The sequence below is a fragment of the Mastomys coucha genome, unplaced genomic scaffold (genome assembly GCF_008632895.1).
Source record: "Mastomys coucha isolate ucsf_1 unplaced genomic scaffold, UCSF_Mcou_1 pScaffold7, whole genome shotgun sequence".
In the NCBI taxonomy this organism is placed as follows: Eukaryota; Metazoa; Chordata; class Mammalia; order Rodentia; family Muridae; genus Mastomys; species Mastomys coucha.
The window spans coordinates 51,475,021-51,489,461 of record NW_022196913.1 but is presented as its reverse complement, the minus strand read 5'-3'; the positions used below and the strand labels follow the sequence as shown (position 1 = coordinate 51,489,461).

General features: G+C 42.6%; 1 long non-coding RNA gene across 1 annotated transcript; it reads left to right on the top strand.

The window, feature by feature from the left end:
* The first annotated feature begins 2,564 nt into the window (after nucleotides 1-2,564).
* LOC116082712 lies at nucleotides 2,565-13,739 on the top strand. The gene is made up of 3 exons (XR_004115400.1): nucleotides 2,565-2,621; nucleotides 6,018-6,096; nucleotides 13,643-13,739. It is a non-coding gene; the product is annotated as an uncharacterized LOC116082712 (long non-coding RNA).
* Nucleotides 13,740-14,441: the final 702 nt, after the last annotated feature.

Genomic DNA, 14,441 nt, shown 5'->3' with positions numbered 1-14,441 from the left:
TGAACTAAAAATAGTAATTGAAGTTTTTAAAAATTGCCAATTTGCTTTTAATTTGATATCTGATTTGGATTATGTTGTTAATGCTGTTAAAATTCTTGAAACCACTGGCCCCATTAAAATTAGTAGTACTGTTTGTGCATTATTGAAGGATTTGCAAAGTTTAATTTGGCAACGAAGAGAGTTATTTTATATTCAACATATTAGTGCACATACAGGATTACCCGGACCATTACGTAAAGGAAATGATGTTGTAAATCAATGGACTAGAATGGAATGTATATTTATGAGTTCTTCATTGGAACAGGTAGACAATTTCATCAGACTTTTCATGTGAATGCTAAGATTTTGCCAATGAAGTTCCACCTGTCGCGAGCTGATGCCTGACAGGTGGTCTTAGATTGTCCTCAATGTATAATCCATCATAATCCCCCTGGCATGGGTGTCAATCCACAGGGCTTGTCCCCCCTTAAGATCTGGCAGATGGATGTTACACATGTTTCTGAATTTGGAACTTTAAAATATGTTCACGTATCTGTAGGTACGTGTTCTGGGATCATTCATGCCACCCCTTTGAGTGGAGAAAAGGCATGCAATGTCATCTCACATTGCCTAGAGGCATGGGCTGCTTGGGGCAAACCCCAGCAGCTAAAAATAGATAATGGACCTGCCTATGTAGTTCAGACTTTTATGTCCTTTTGTAAACAGATGGATGTTCATGTCTCCCATGGCTTACCATATAATCCTCAAGGGCAAGGAATTGTGGAGCGTGCTCATCGCACCTTGAAGGAGATTTTACAAAAACAAAAAGGGGGAATTGGCCAAGGCCATACCCCAAAAGAAAGAATAGCCCTTGTCCTTTTTACCTTAATTTTTTAAAATTTGGATGTGGATGGCCTTTCTGCTGCAGATCGTCATCAGTGCAGCAGAGGTTCCTTAAAGGGATTTGTGAAGTGGAAGGATATGATCACGGGCATATGACATGGTCCTGATCCAGTGTTGGCATGGGCAAGAGGATCTGTTTGTGTTTTTCCCTAGGATCATTTGGAGCCTCTGTGGGTTCCCGAATGACTGACGCGGAAGTGTGCCATGCAAAATGAAAAGATCGTGCCTGAAGGTTCTGTGCATCTTCCTGCTCCTGTTCCTGATGGAGAGCCAAGCAGAACCGAGGAAATTGGTCGACGAATTTTGAGGATCTGATGGATCCACTGAGATTGTCCATGGCTGCAGTCAATTCCACATGGGTGGATGTTGGGTTAGCCTCTGGCTTGTCATCTGGAAAGAATGGGCAGGCATGGGGGCTATGTTTGGTCTCCTATTGATGGTCTGCCTTGTGGGCCTGTGGTGTATTTGCAGGATCAAGTTCACTCAAAGGTGGGATGCAGCCATGATTGTGCAGGCATTTACGGCCATTGAGGCAGGACATTCTCCTCAGGCATGGCTGACAGTCATGCAAAAATGATCATCACGTTCAGGCTGCAAGGCGAAGCACTGCACTCCGGGTCAGCTTCTAGCAGCCCCGAGAAGAGCACGTCTGATTGCATGCGGGTTGATACCCCAGGCCCTGCCTCTGAGAAAAAGGTATCGGACAGGTCTGGTACTCTTTGGGTGGATGACACCTAAGTGAGGATCAGTACAATGTCCCTGTTTCCAGCATCAGAGATCAGACCTCTACACTTGCCTGTTTCGTTTAAAAACTAAAAGGGGGAACTGTGGAAAGCCGCTTGAGCTGCGCCCCAAGAGGGCCTGAGAGCAAGCGGTCTCATAAACAAAGTCCTTATTTGGCTAAGCTTGCTGCCCTTGGTTGCTTCCGCATTTGGTGACCTATCTGCTTTTACCACATGGCCCATTGGGATTGGCTAAGCTTGGTAGTGCTTAATGGCCAAAGGTGTTGCCCTTGGTGCTGAAGATTGTTCCAGGTTCCTGAATAAACTGCTAAAAGAAGAGCTTGTGGGTCGCGTCTTTCTTGCGGTTTGAGGCAGACGCAATAGTGACCTTCTTTTGTCCTGTTAGCAACAGGGTTTACACACACACACATACTACCACCACCAACAACAACACCCCTTACCCCAACCTCAGGATCAAACATCTCCATCTCCAGATGGAATAAAGCCCAATTGGCACGTACGTCTTTTGCTTAGAGGGAAAGTTAAGAGACCCATCTGTAGGCACAGGGCTGGCCTAAGAGAACTCCATCACTCCTCTCGACCTATCAAGTCTACGATTTCTTTAGTGCCTCCTTCATCTCTATACTAACCTTTCAGAGAAATAAAAACTCTGACACTTTGCTTAGGGGAACACTTTTCTTTATTTATGAAGTGCAGGAGAATGCTCTTTAGAGAGCCAGCATCAATTACAATACTTCCTGATTCATCATCTTTCAAGAGGTACTGGCGTTTTATCTGTGTTAAAGTTGTGGCTCAAGTCTAGAGCTGAATAGTTCTTCAAATATAGGAAGACATTAGCTCTACCTCCACCTCCCACTCAGTCTGTCCACCTCCCTTTTCCCCACCTTGGCTTTGTTAATGTGCAGTATTCTGATGTCACAATAACACTCCCTGGGCTGTTGAATCAAGTCAATAAACACAACTGGTCTCTGTCAATATCAACAACCATTCCCAGGGGTGAGTCTGCCCAGCAATGGCTTGGGAATGTTTTTCAGTTAGTGTATCCAGTATCTGTCTAGATGGACTCTTATGGGTTCCAAAACAGCACAAGTTTTCCAATCTCCTTTGAAATCCAACAGGGGTTGTGGGAAGGAGATGTGGACAGCCTGGCACACCCTACCTAGCTAGAGTCCCAGAAGACCGCTGGGCTAAAACTGAGAGGAGGGTTGACTGACCCTCCAGCAAATTAACACAATTAATCTAAAAACAATCTTACTTTGAAACTGAGCTACTTTGGGCACACATACTATTTGGTAGAGTTATTTCTTTTAAAGTGTTACCAACCTGGAGTAGATGGCGCATTTATACCTATCTAGGTAATTTTTTCTTAAAAATGAAATAATGTGTCTGTTTCTAGGGAATATTCTCACAGTTGACATTCGTTCTGGGATGGTCTTGGGATGCTGGGTCATAGGCAGTATTCATATTTGGCACAAGGAGTCAACATGGTACCACAAATCTATACTCCCAGCCAGAAAATGAGTCTGACTAGCAAGTTCAAGGTTTGCCCGGGCTACACAGCAAGTTCAAGGCCTGTCTCAAAACCAAAAGTAAAAGGGGACTTGAGATGACTCTGAGTTTAGATGCCCTACCCTATGTCAAAAGCTAGGAATAGTGGTGTATGCCTGTTATCCTAGTTCTGGGAAGAGACACACAGGGAGCTTGGGGCTCACTGGCCAGCTAGTCTTTCTGAATCAATGAGTCCATATTCTGTGAAAAATCCCTGTCTCAAGAAATAAGGTAGGAAGCCCTAGAGGAGGAACATGTGTACACACATGTGCAGGCACACATATAAACATGGACACATGCCACGGGGGCCAGTAGGATGGCTCAGTGGGCAGGAGTTATTCCTGCCAAGTCTGACAACCTAAGTTTGATCATCAGGATTCTCATGGTGGAGAGAACTGATGCCATAAGTTGACCTCTGACCTTTATACATGTTCCAAATATATAACACATACCCAGGCATGCACTCTCGAGCACACACTCAGACACACACACACACACATACACACACACACACATACACACACACACAATTTAAAATGTGATATTCTTGGACAGGAGACTAAGGGATGATCTAATAAGGACTGGAAAAAACAGCTAATAATAGCCAGCTCTATCCACATTCGTTTGGCCTGAGTTGTTCTTCCTTTGAAAGATGGAGACAGACTTCTCAAGATTCTGATCCCGTTCAGGGAACTTCTTTCTTTTTCTTTTTCTTTTTCTTTCTTTCTTTCTTTTTTTTTTTTTTGGATGTGACCCCTTAGGAAAGAATGGATGAAGGGAAGAAAGAGTGAAAGGCAGAAAAGACAGAAGATATGTGAGAGAAGGGAGATCTTCTGGAGCCATACCTGTAAAGAGGCCAGAGGACAAGGGAAACAAGAGTACATGAGAAAAACGTTCTAGAGGTTTGTTAAAAGGCAGATCTCCTGGAGCTAGCAAGGTGGCTCATTTGGCAGAGTGCCTGCCTCCTAAGCTTGAAGACCTGAGTTCAATCCCCAGGACCAATAGGAAGTAGAAAGAAAAGAAAACTAAAAAGAACCACAGAAACAAGGATCCCTGGGGCTTGGCTGAGTAGCCAATCTCATCAAATGGATGAGCCACAGCTCAGGGAGACATTCTGTCTCAAAACACAAGGTAGAGGGGCTGGACAGATGGCTCTGTGGTAAAGAGCATTGGTTGCTCTTGAAGAGGATGCTGTTTCAATGACCAGTACCCACATGGTAGCTTACAAACATCTGTAAGTCCAGTTCTACACATGCAGTGCACTCTTCTGACTTTTGTGGACATGCATGTAGGACACATGCGGTACATGTACATACATTTGGGGAAAACATTCATCTGCATAAAATAAACCATGTAAGTCGGGGCTGGAGAGATGGCTCAGCGGTTAAGAACACTGACTGCTCTTCCAGAGGTCCTGAGTTCACTTCCCAGTAACCACGCGGTGGCTCACAACCATCTGTAATGGGACTGATGCTCTCTTCTGGAGTGTTTGAGGATAGCTACAGTATAATCATACACATAAAATAAATAAATAATTCTTAAAAAAATGTAAAGCTAAAATATTTATAGAACAAAATAGCAGCAGCAACAATGAAAAGGTTGAGCATCTCCTTAGCACTGCTGTGCTGGCTCACAGTTGTTTGTGACTCCAGGTGTAGGGGAGCTGGTGCCCCTTCCTAGCCTTTGTGGACACGAGGTATGCATGTGGTACACAGATATGAATGCAGACAAACACTCGTACAATACGAAATTAAATAAATGTCACTGTTTGGAAGACAGGGTCTCTGGGGCTGGAGAGATGGCTCAGTGGTTAAGAGCACTGACTGCTCTTCCAGAGGTCTTGAGTTTAATTCCCAGCAATCACAGGGTGGCTCACAACCATGTGTAATGGGGATCTGATGCCCTCTTCTGGTAAATATTAAATCATCTTTTAAAATTATAAAAATAGAGAATATGCACAGAAAAAGTGTGTGTTTACATATTTAATCAAAGTGAAAAAAAAGTTAACAGTGTGACCCTTTGCCATGAATAGAAGAACCTAAGCTGTCTTGGTGATTCTCCATAGAGAACACATGGCAGGGATATAGCAAATATTGGTGGAATGCTAGATTGAAAGTCTATATTGCACTAACCTTATTTGTAAGTGTCTCTGAGGGATTAAACCTGGGGTCCTGTGCCTCCTAGGCAAGCATGACACTATCAGATTATATCCCCAGCCCCAAACTATGTTTTCAAAAGACTGTACGTATAGTTCTGACTTTAGAGACAGTCTTTACTGTGGTATAATCACCAACAAACAGAAATAAACAAAGCTTGCAGAAGGAAATAAGTAAATAAAACACTTTATATAAATATAGATTCATCTATTCAGTAAATGTGTATAGGCCAGGGAGATAGATCAGAGCGCAAAGGAGCTTGCTACCAAGCCTGGCTTTGAGTTCAGTCCCCAAAACCTACATAGTAGAAGGTCAAGACCTGAATCTCAAAAGTAGTCCTATGACTTCTACATGAGTCCCTTGCTATGTGTACACACACACACACACACACACACACACACACACGCGCGCGCACTAAATAAATAATCAAATAAGTAAACAATCTAAATAAATGTATAGTCAAAAGTAAATGTAAATAAAATTAAGTCCTCACTTAATTTATCCAGTTTACATCTGGCACCATGGATGTAAAAAGCTGGGAAATACGAGGTGACAATAGGAGGGTCCTTTCTTTGCAATGGATTATTTATCAGTCCTTCATTATTGATGAGGCTGGTATGTGACACCCAGCCTGCGGGGACACCATTGCTGCGACAGTTCACTCCTCATTCGTTTGTTTGCTCCGCAGGCAGCTTTTGAATCTCGGTCACCAAGCTGCCAACCTGGACTGCCAAGACTGGCTTATGGAGGAGTAGCACCGATTTACCGTGAGTCAGGGTCCCGGTGGACCGGGCACAGTTTGAGAGTGCGTTTTTTTGTTTTTGTTGTTTTTTTCCAGAATGGCTAGTGGGGACTCTGTCAGAATCAGTGTTTTCACCTCAGCCTTCCGCTCTGCTCTCTGCCATCGCTCCGGAAGCCTTTCTGCGTTGCTTGCAGACGGTGGAAGATTTCCGCCAAAACTTGCCAGAGACACTTAACCAAAGGAGCCAGCCTCTCTGGTGTGGAGCTGAGGCAGATTTGCAATGCTTTGTGTTGCTGTTTTACCTTGCAGCCCTTACAGAAAGTTTCCAGAAATCTCTCCGTTTCATTTTAAAGTACTTCTTCAAAAGACCTTGTACTCAAGTTAGCGATAGAGAAAATAAAGTGGGGAGCCCAAACCAAGCCTTGAGAGAAGGAGCAAGGCTGATTTCCGAGAACGGGGAAGCAGAACTGAGTAGGGCAGACCCAGCTGCGGAGGAGCGGAGGGAGACACACCCGCAGGCAGGCAGGAAGACAACCTGGTGACCTCCGGGTGCCTCTCTACAAAGCTGTCTCCTTTGTTTTGGGCACAGATCACTGAATCTTTGTAGTACCACTCCGCTTAGACTCTGGAGTAGGGCAGAGAACAGCAATCGTATTCAGATATTAGCAAGCACCGAGCTAAATTCAGCGATGCTGGCAGTGCCTCAGCAGAGAGTGGGTTAACCTGCTCACCTGTGCTCACCTGCTTCTGTTGGGGGAACCCTTAACAAGTCGCTGCTGATTCCCGGAGGGGGCGACATTTTATAGCCAAGCGTGTGAACAAGACCTAGTTGTTTATGTTTTCAAGTATGTTTAAGGGCTGGAAAGTGTCTGTGGTGTGGTAGAGTGTCTGGTCTGCTTGGATGTTTTTTACTTTTTGTTTCCTGTGCATGTGTGGTGTATGGGCACCTCTCCCCTTAACTGGGCCGGGGTGTTTACATCACTTACTCTCAGGGACTGTATTTACCTTTAGTCTGCCTGGGACTACTGATCCTGGCTGCTGAACACTGAGTGCAGGATCCCAGTTTCACCCCACTTTACTTTGGATTGGAAAGTTCTTTCTGTGGTTTGCTCCTTGATTTTGAAGAACCATGCTTTTGGTATCTCACGATCTCCTGCTGATCTTCTAATGGACCCTAAGAAGGTGAAGCTCCAGGGACACAGGAGTGATAGGTGTTGGTTAAACACCTCTTAATTGGCTGTCGCATGTAGCATGTAGACAACTATTGTAGTCAATCAAGGTGCCACCCGTGGTCGGAGAGAATGCCCGAACTCCAAACTTCATCTCAGTCCCATTGTATATTTGCTTTTGGAGAAAGAATCCATGGAAAAGAACTAACACATGGTCAGTTTCTGTGCAAAGGGGAAACTTTCCAAATAGGAGGTAAGGAGGAAAACCAATGTATGTGTAGTACTAGCCTCCCCTGCACCAGTTCTTCCTTAGCTGCGGGGGTTAATGAGCAGCCAAACACCCTGAAGCCTACTTTAAGATGACTCTTGGTATCTCAGTATATTGGCATTTTCCTAAGGTTCTTATAAAGCAAACGTGTTTATTTTTGGCCTAAATAAGGGAAGATGTAGATGGGCCCTTTAGTAAGGTCCCTTCCTTCCTTCCTTCTTTCCTTCCTTCCTTCCTTCTTTCCTTCCTTCCTTCCTTCTTTCCTTTCCTTGTTTATTTCTTTTTCTTTTTCTTTCTTTTTTTTTTTTTTTTTTTTTTTTTTTTGGAGTGTGTGTTCAACAGCTTCTTAGGCATCCCCTGTTGAAAAGCCCAAGAACTGTAGGTGTGTTGTAGAAAGAATACTTGACCTTTAAGTTGTATTTATTTCTCTGTGTGTAACTGCATATATGAACATGCTTGGGCGCATGCATGCCATAGCACACATGGGCAATTGGAGCAAATGTGGGTCCTGGGAATTGAACTCAAGACCTCAGGTCTGGCAACAAGTGGCTTATTCATCAATGGCCAGTTTCAGGGAGTTTTTAAGCCAAGGAGTCCATTACAGTTATAATGGATTCTAGAAGTTTTCTAGAAGTAACTTTTGGAAAAAATTCTGTATCTGAAAATTGTCTTGACTTCATGATCTCTATAAGGAGTCAAGCTACTAGCTGGCCTCGGACTTGTCCAGGACAAAGCTACTGCCATCTCTGTTATTATAGTCTGAAAAGAGAAGCCTGTAGATTTTGTTCCAAGTGGTCAGACTTCTCAGCTACCATTCTGGATATTAGATGCTAATTCAACCACAAGCACATTCCTTTCTAAAGTGCCTGCTTAATGGCTTTCCTTAAAACAAGAGCTAGGGAGATAGTAATGCATGGGTTTAAGCCCAGCACTCAGAAATCAGAGGAAGGGAGATCTGAGTTTGAGGCCAGTCTGGTCTACAGAGGGAGTTCCAGGACAGCCAGAGCTACAAAGAGAAACCCTGTCTCAGGAAACTGAGAAAGAGGGCTGCTCAGTGGACTCCTTTTCCAGGGGACTCAGGTTCAATCTCCAGCACCCACCGCAGGTGGCTCACTAGACCCTGTAACTCCAGCTCCAGGTCATTCCATACCTCTGGCCTTTGTTGGTACTTGTGCTTAGGTTCACACACCCATACTCAGATGTAAACACATAGTTTAAAATAATAAGCAAATGTGTAAAGAATGACAGTGTCCCAGTGTCAGACAGAGGAAGTTCTGAGTAGCACTCTGCTGTTTCTTTTCAGAGTTTCTCTTTGCTTGGTGTTTTTATTTAGGGTTTAGTTTATCTCCATTGTTTTCTGTGTCATAATGTAAAGAGACCTTTTTATAATAAAGAAGAATACTTGGGGAGTAGTAAAGTGTTCTTTAGTACCTGAGCTGAAAGGGCTGGGGATGGAGTTGGTGGTGAGCTTGCTGGGGAGTGTGAGGCCCGGGGTGGACGCCCCAGCATCTTCATCTGTGCTTATTTTGCTGATAGAGCTTATTTTTAAAATAGTGTTTTGTGTGTGCGTGTTTAATTTAAAGACAAGTTCTTACTTGGGAGTAGCCCAGGCTGGCCCGGGTCTTGAATCCACCCCGTCATCTGTAATCCGAGTGCTGGGATTGTAGATATGACCACCAACCCGACTTAAACAGTGCTTTGCAGACTTACTGTACTATCAGATATCTGATCCTGTCAAAATGATGATTCTGGCTGAGTAGGCCCTGGGTGGGCAGATGGTGTTAGCCCAGCACACTTTCCAAAGCTTTGCTCAGGTGGCAGGGTCCAAAGAGGTCCAACCTCACTGTTGAAGCCGAATGAATGGTTTACACTTTTTTTTTTTTTTTTTGCGATGGTGATGGTGGTATGTGCTTTAGATTCACTGCTATACCCATAAATAAAATGATCTTGAAAAGAAAAGCCTTGAGCTAAGCATGGCAGCAAGCATCTATGGTCACACTCCAGAGGCTGAGGCAGGAAGAGGGCTGTGGGCCCTAGCCCAGCCTGTGCAGGCTACATAGGAAGAGACTGTCTCAGAAAGTAAAGCAAGGGGCTGGATGGCTTAAGAGCACTTGCTGCTCTTGCAAAGGACCCAAGTGCAATTCCCACTACCTACTTTGGGCAACTCACAACTGCCTATAAGTCTAAGTTCAGGAGAGCTGATGCCCTCGTCTGGCTTCTATAGGCAACCCACACCCACACCCCCAGCCCCAACAAATAAATGATAAAACAAAATTTGTAAACTTATAAGATGAAACAACCACAAAAGGCAATGGCTGGGCGACCCTGAGTTTCATCTCAGAAGTTATGGAAAAGGTGGAAGGAGAAGGTGACCTCAGAAGGTTGTTCTCTGATCTCTACATGTGCACTATGGTGTGCTTGTACCTTCTACCCAGTCCCTGTGTCATACACATACAACATTTTAAGCAGTTTCCTAGGGTTGGGGTATAGCCTAGTAATAACCTGCTTGCCTAGCATGCTGCATTTAACATAAGCACCTCCCTGTCCCAAATCAAGAACCTTGGTACCTTAGTGTTGGCAGCCTGAGATCTGGGAATGATACAGAGTTCTACTCCCAATGTTAATGATGAGTCCAGTTTTCTAATACAGCTTATGACTAGTATTTTATAGACAGTAGACAGTTTGTCTGTTGGCCTGGAATCCATGTGTGTTAGCATTTATTGGTGATGTGTTAAGTGCTAGCTAGTGACTGGTATAGCATATCACATTAAACCTTTAGAGAATTCGGTCAAGTGCTAAGTTTCAGTGCATTGTGTGTACAGAGGCTGTTTTACAGGTTTATGGGTGAGCATAACAATCGCTAAGACTAAAAACCTATAGGTTCTCAATAGTTTTCTTTTTTTAAAAAAATTAGATTCATAGGCAGGCAGAGGTAGTGCACGCCTTTAATCCCAGAACTTGGGAGGTAGAGGCAGATGGATTTCTGAGTTCGAGGCCAGCCTGGTCTACAGAGTGAGTTCCAGGACAGCCAGGGCTACACAGAGAAAATCTGTCTCGAAAAACCAAAACCAAAACCAAAACAAAACAAAACAAAAATTTAGATTCATTCATTTTGTTTTATGAGTGTTTTGCGTACATGTATGTATGTGCACCACATGTGTGCCTGGCACCCACAAAGGAGTGCTGTCTGCAAAAGCAGGAGCTTCTTTTAACCCCTGAGCTATCTCTTAGCCCCAATAAATCACTTGATTCCACCTGGCAATTCAATACCGGCCTTCAACATTATGATGAAATTAGGTATTGCACATTTGGTCATTATTTCATCTACTAGAGCTGAATTTCCATTAAACATGTAAAATATCCATACACTGAACACCTTGGTAATAATTCCAAAACACCAGTAATGCACCAGTGTCACATTAAGGAAAGGAATAAAAAAACTTCCCCTTAGTATTTAACCAAGAGCAAGCTCAGATTTGAATTCTCTACTGCCTGTTCCTTGTGTCTCCCCTTCTAACAAAGGTCTCTGTACTCACTGAACTGCACAAAAAGCATCACATGGAGAAGGAATGGCACACTTTACAGAAATCTTTAACACAGTCTTACAAGAGATTAAGTCACTGGCTCTAGCTGAAGCCCACGTGACCCTGATAACAAACGGTATTACAAACATCACTGTCTATCAACCAATACCCATGAATGGATATTCGTTTTAAAAGATTGCTTTCAATCTCTGGGTTTGCTGTCTTCAGCAAATGATACACATGCATAGCTGTGGGTCAGGGACACGGAAGAGTCCGTGACTTAAGATTATAGCTATGGATTAGTTTAGGTTGTAAAAGCTGACTGTGGGAAAATCCAAGGCAAGCAGGGTTGGTTGTTACATTGTTCTTTTAAAGGTGGGTTAAATAAACAGGTTAAATAAACACAAGAGGATAGCTGTCTTCAGTGACCCAAGGTGCATTATTAACTCTGACTCTGTGAAGTCCAGCAGAAGTTCCAGCCTCTCAGAGTGTAAGAGATGTTTTTATTTTAATGTGTTGCCACAAAAATATGTATCAATTCATGACAGACTGAAGCCTAGCAGACACTTATATATGGGGTTAGGAAGAGGAACAAATTCATGACATTTTTGCAATCATGAGATAGGTAAAATTAATTAAAACTTGACTATAGTCTAGTTAATTCATTCAGTCTTAGGTATTGCTTTATTCCCCAAAGGCAGAGACCTTAGTAAGTTAATGAGAGTATAATGATGTATGTCTTTAACTACTTTCCCACCAGCATTGATTTTCTTTTCTTTTTTTTTTTTTCTTGGTTGTTCGAGACAGGGTTTCTCTGTGTAGTTCTGGCTGTCCTGGAACTCATTCTGTAGACCAGGCTGGCCTTGACGAACTCAGAAATCCTCCTGCCTCTGCCTCCCAAGTGCTGGGATTAAAGGTGTGTGCCACCACCTCCTGGCCACCATTGATTTTCTTACCCTAATATCCCACGCAGGACACCCATACCCACACATAGCTCTTTATGTTGATTTTTTTTTCTTATTTACTTTTTGAGACAGGGCTTCACTATGTAGCCCAGGCTGGTCTAAATTTCTTAATCTTTCTGTTTGTACCCCCCATGTTCTAGAATTTTAGTTGTATACCACCAGACTGGCTTCTTCTTCTTCTTTTTTTTTTTTCAGACTGACTTCTTTTTATCCTTCTATTTAATGAAGTTCATGGTAGTAATTATCACACGAAAATGTGGGCAGAACATCCTGGTAATGTAACAATAATCTGATGGAAATAATTTGCATGAATAGACAGTATAGTCCAGACCCTTGTTTTTGTGTTTAGAGGGTAAAATAAATACATAAAACTTCATAATTTCCTGTATTTGCCATCTCTGAATATTATACTGACTGGAGCTTTTTTTTACCTTTTGAAAAATAATTGGAGCCAGGCGGTGGTGGTGCATGCCTTTAATCCCAGTACTTGGGAGGCAGAGGCAGACAGATTTCTGAGTTCGAGGCCAGCTTGGTCTACAGAGTGAGTTCCAGGCCAACCAGGGCTACACAGAGAAACCCTGTCTTGGACAAAAAAAAGAAGACTAATTTGAGTCCAGGTTGGGGTTAGAGGAAACTGTATTTCACTTTTAATTAATGGCAATTCTTCATCTACAAGATGAAGGTCAGCTGCTTATTTGCTGATTTGTAATTGACAAACTGTTACCATGTTAAATGGGAAAAATATAACAAATGTTAGCTGGGTCTCTTGGCAGAGAGACCCCAGCAGTAATCATCTTTTCATGAATTGAGACATATTGTTTGTTCTGGCTATAAAAAGCAGTCCAAGTATAATGTGGACTTGTTGGATGTCATTGTTTTTTTGCTACAGTCTGCAATGAACCAACCACACAAATATGAGAGCATTGTATTTTGTCCTCTCTAAATAAATACGCAGGAAATGAATGAAGTAACTGAGATCAAGCCCAAAAGGGATGTGAACTTTTTCATGAATCCTCAAATTCTACCAATTTTCTACTTTGAAGTTTTGTATGATTTTGGTCAAGTTTTTTGACATACCCTTTCCTTTCTCTCTTTATTCTTTCCTGACTTCTGTGAGGGTGAGAGAGATAGGGTCTTGCTGAACAACCCATAGTCCTCCACCTCATCTGGAAAGTAAGGTCGTATCTGCTGTTACTTCTTTTCACAGCATGGCTGTGAAGATTGTCCCTTCCAGGAAACAGATGCTAGCCTATGCTGGAAACTTGACTTTACTGGGATGAGAAGTAAAGCTGTGATGAACAGTTATGCTTGTTTTGTAGCTCTGGGGAAAAGAACAAACCTGGAGAGTGTAGGCAGATTGGGAAGGGAAGACACAGAAGAGGAGGAAATGAATTCTTTTGATCATTTTCGGTAACTTGTCTCAGGAGTTAAGGTCAGACACAGACTGTACCAACTGGTTACAGCAGGGTCTTTGATGTTCTGAAAGGTACCATAAGCTCAAAGGTACTGTAAGTTTTGTTTTATTAATTTGATTTCAATAGTGATTTGAATTATACACTTTGGGGGTGGGCTGGTGCAAGAGATCATGGAGATCACTTTTGGTAGCAGATTTCTGGTTGGTACTAAGTGCTTTCTATCTGTACAGCTATTATAAGAAGAACCATGTCCCCGTTGAGGTAAATATTCATTCTATTTGATGAGGAAAGTGAAGCTTAGAAAGAAGATCAGTAATCTCCCCAAGGCCACACAGCTAGTAAGTGACAGATTTAAACAATCTACTTAATTTTATAGTTATAAACTTTAGGACACTGTTCTCTAATAGAACATTAAGTCTATGATTCTTCATAATTCTTTTTCCTAATCATTTAGTTACTTATTTTATGGAAAAAACTGGGTTATAGTCCTGGCTTTGAGTGCCCAACTCAATATCCACCCTCTTTTATTTTTCTTAAGACAGTTCTCTATGCAGCCCTGGCTGTCCTGGAACTCGATTTGTAGACCAGGCTGGCCTAGAAGTTACAGAGAGCCATCTACATCTGACTCCTGAGTGCTGGGATCAAAGGCATGTATCGCCAGCCAGGCTCCAAACTGATACCCTTAAATGGTGTCCCTTAAATTTTCTTGGTTTTCATCTAGTCCATTGAATGACTAGGCTGGATCACATGATCACACAGACCTTTTGTCTAATGCTTGCATCTTTAACACTGTGTATTCAGCCTGTGAGGGTACATTGTTTCATCACCTAAGTATAATACTAACTGAAGCAAATATATGTTTACTAGGAATATATGAATCACCCTTAATGTGTGTTGACTGCATAGGTCATAATTGCAATCATTTACTGCGTTTCTTGTATACCAGGAAATCTACTGAGTGCTCCACACAGATGACCACCGCACTAGCTCCCCACAACTTTATAAGGTAGATTTTAAAGCTCCTATTTA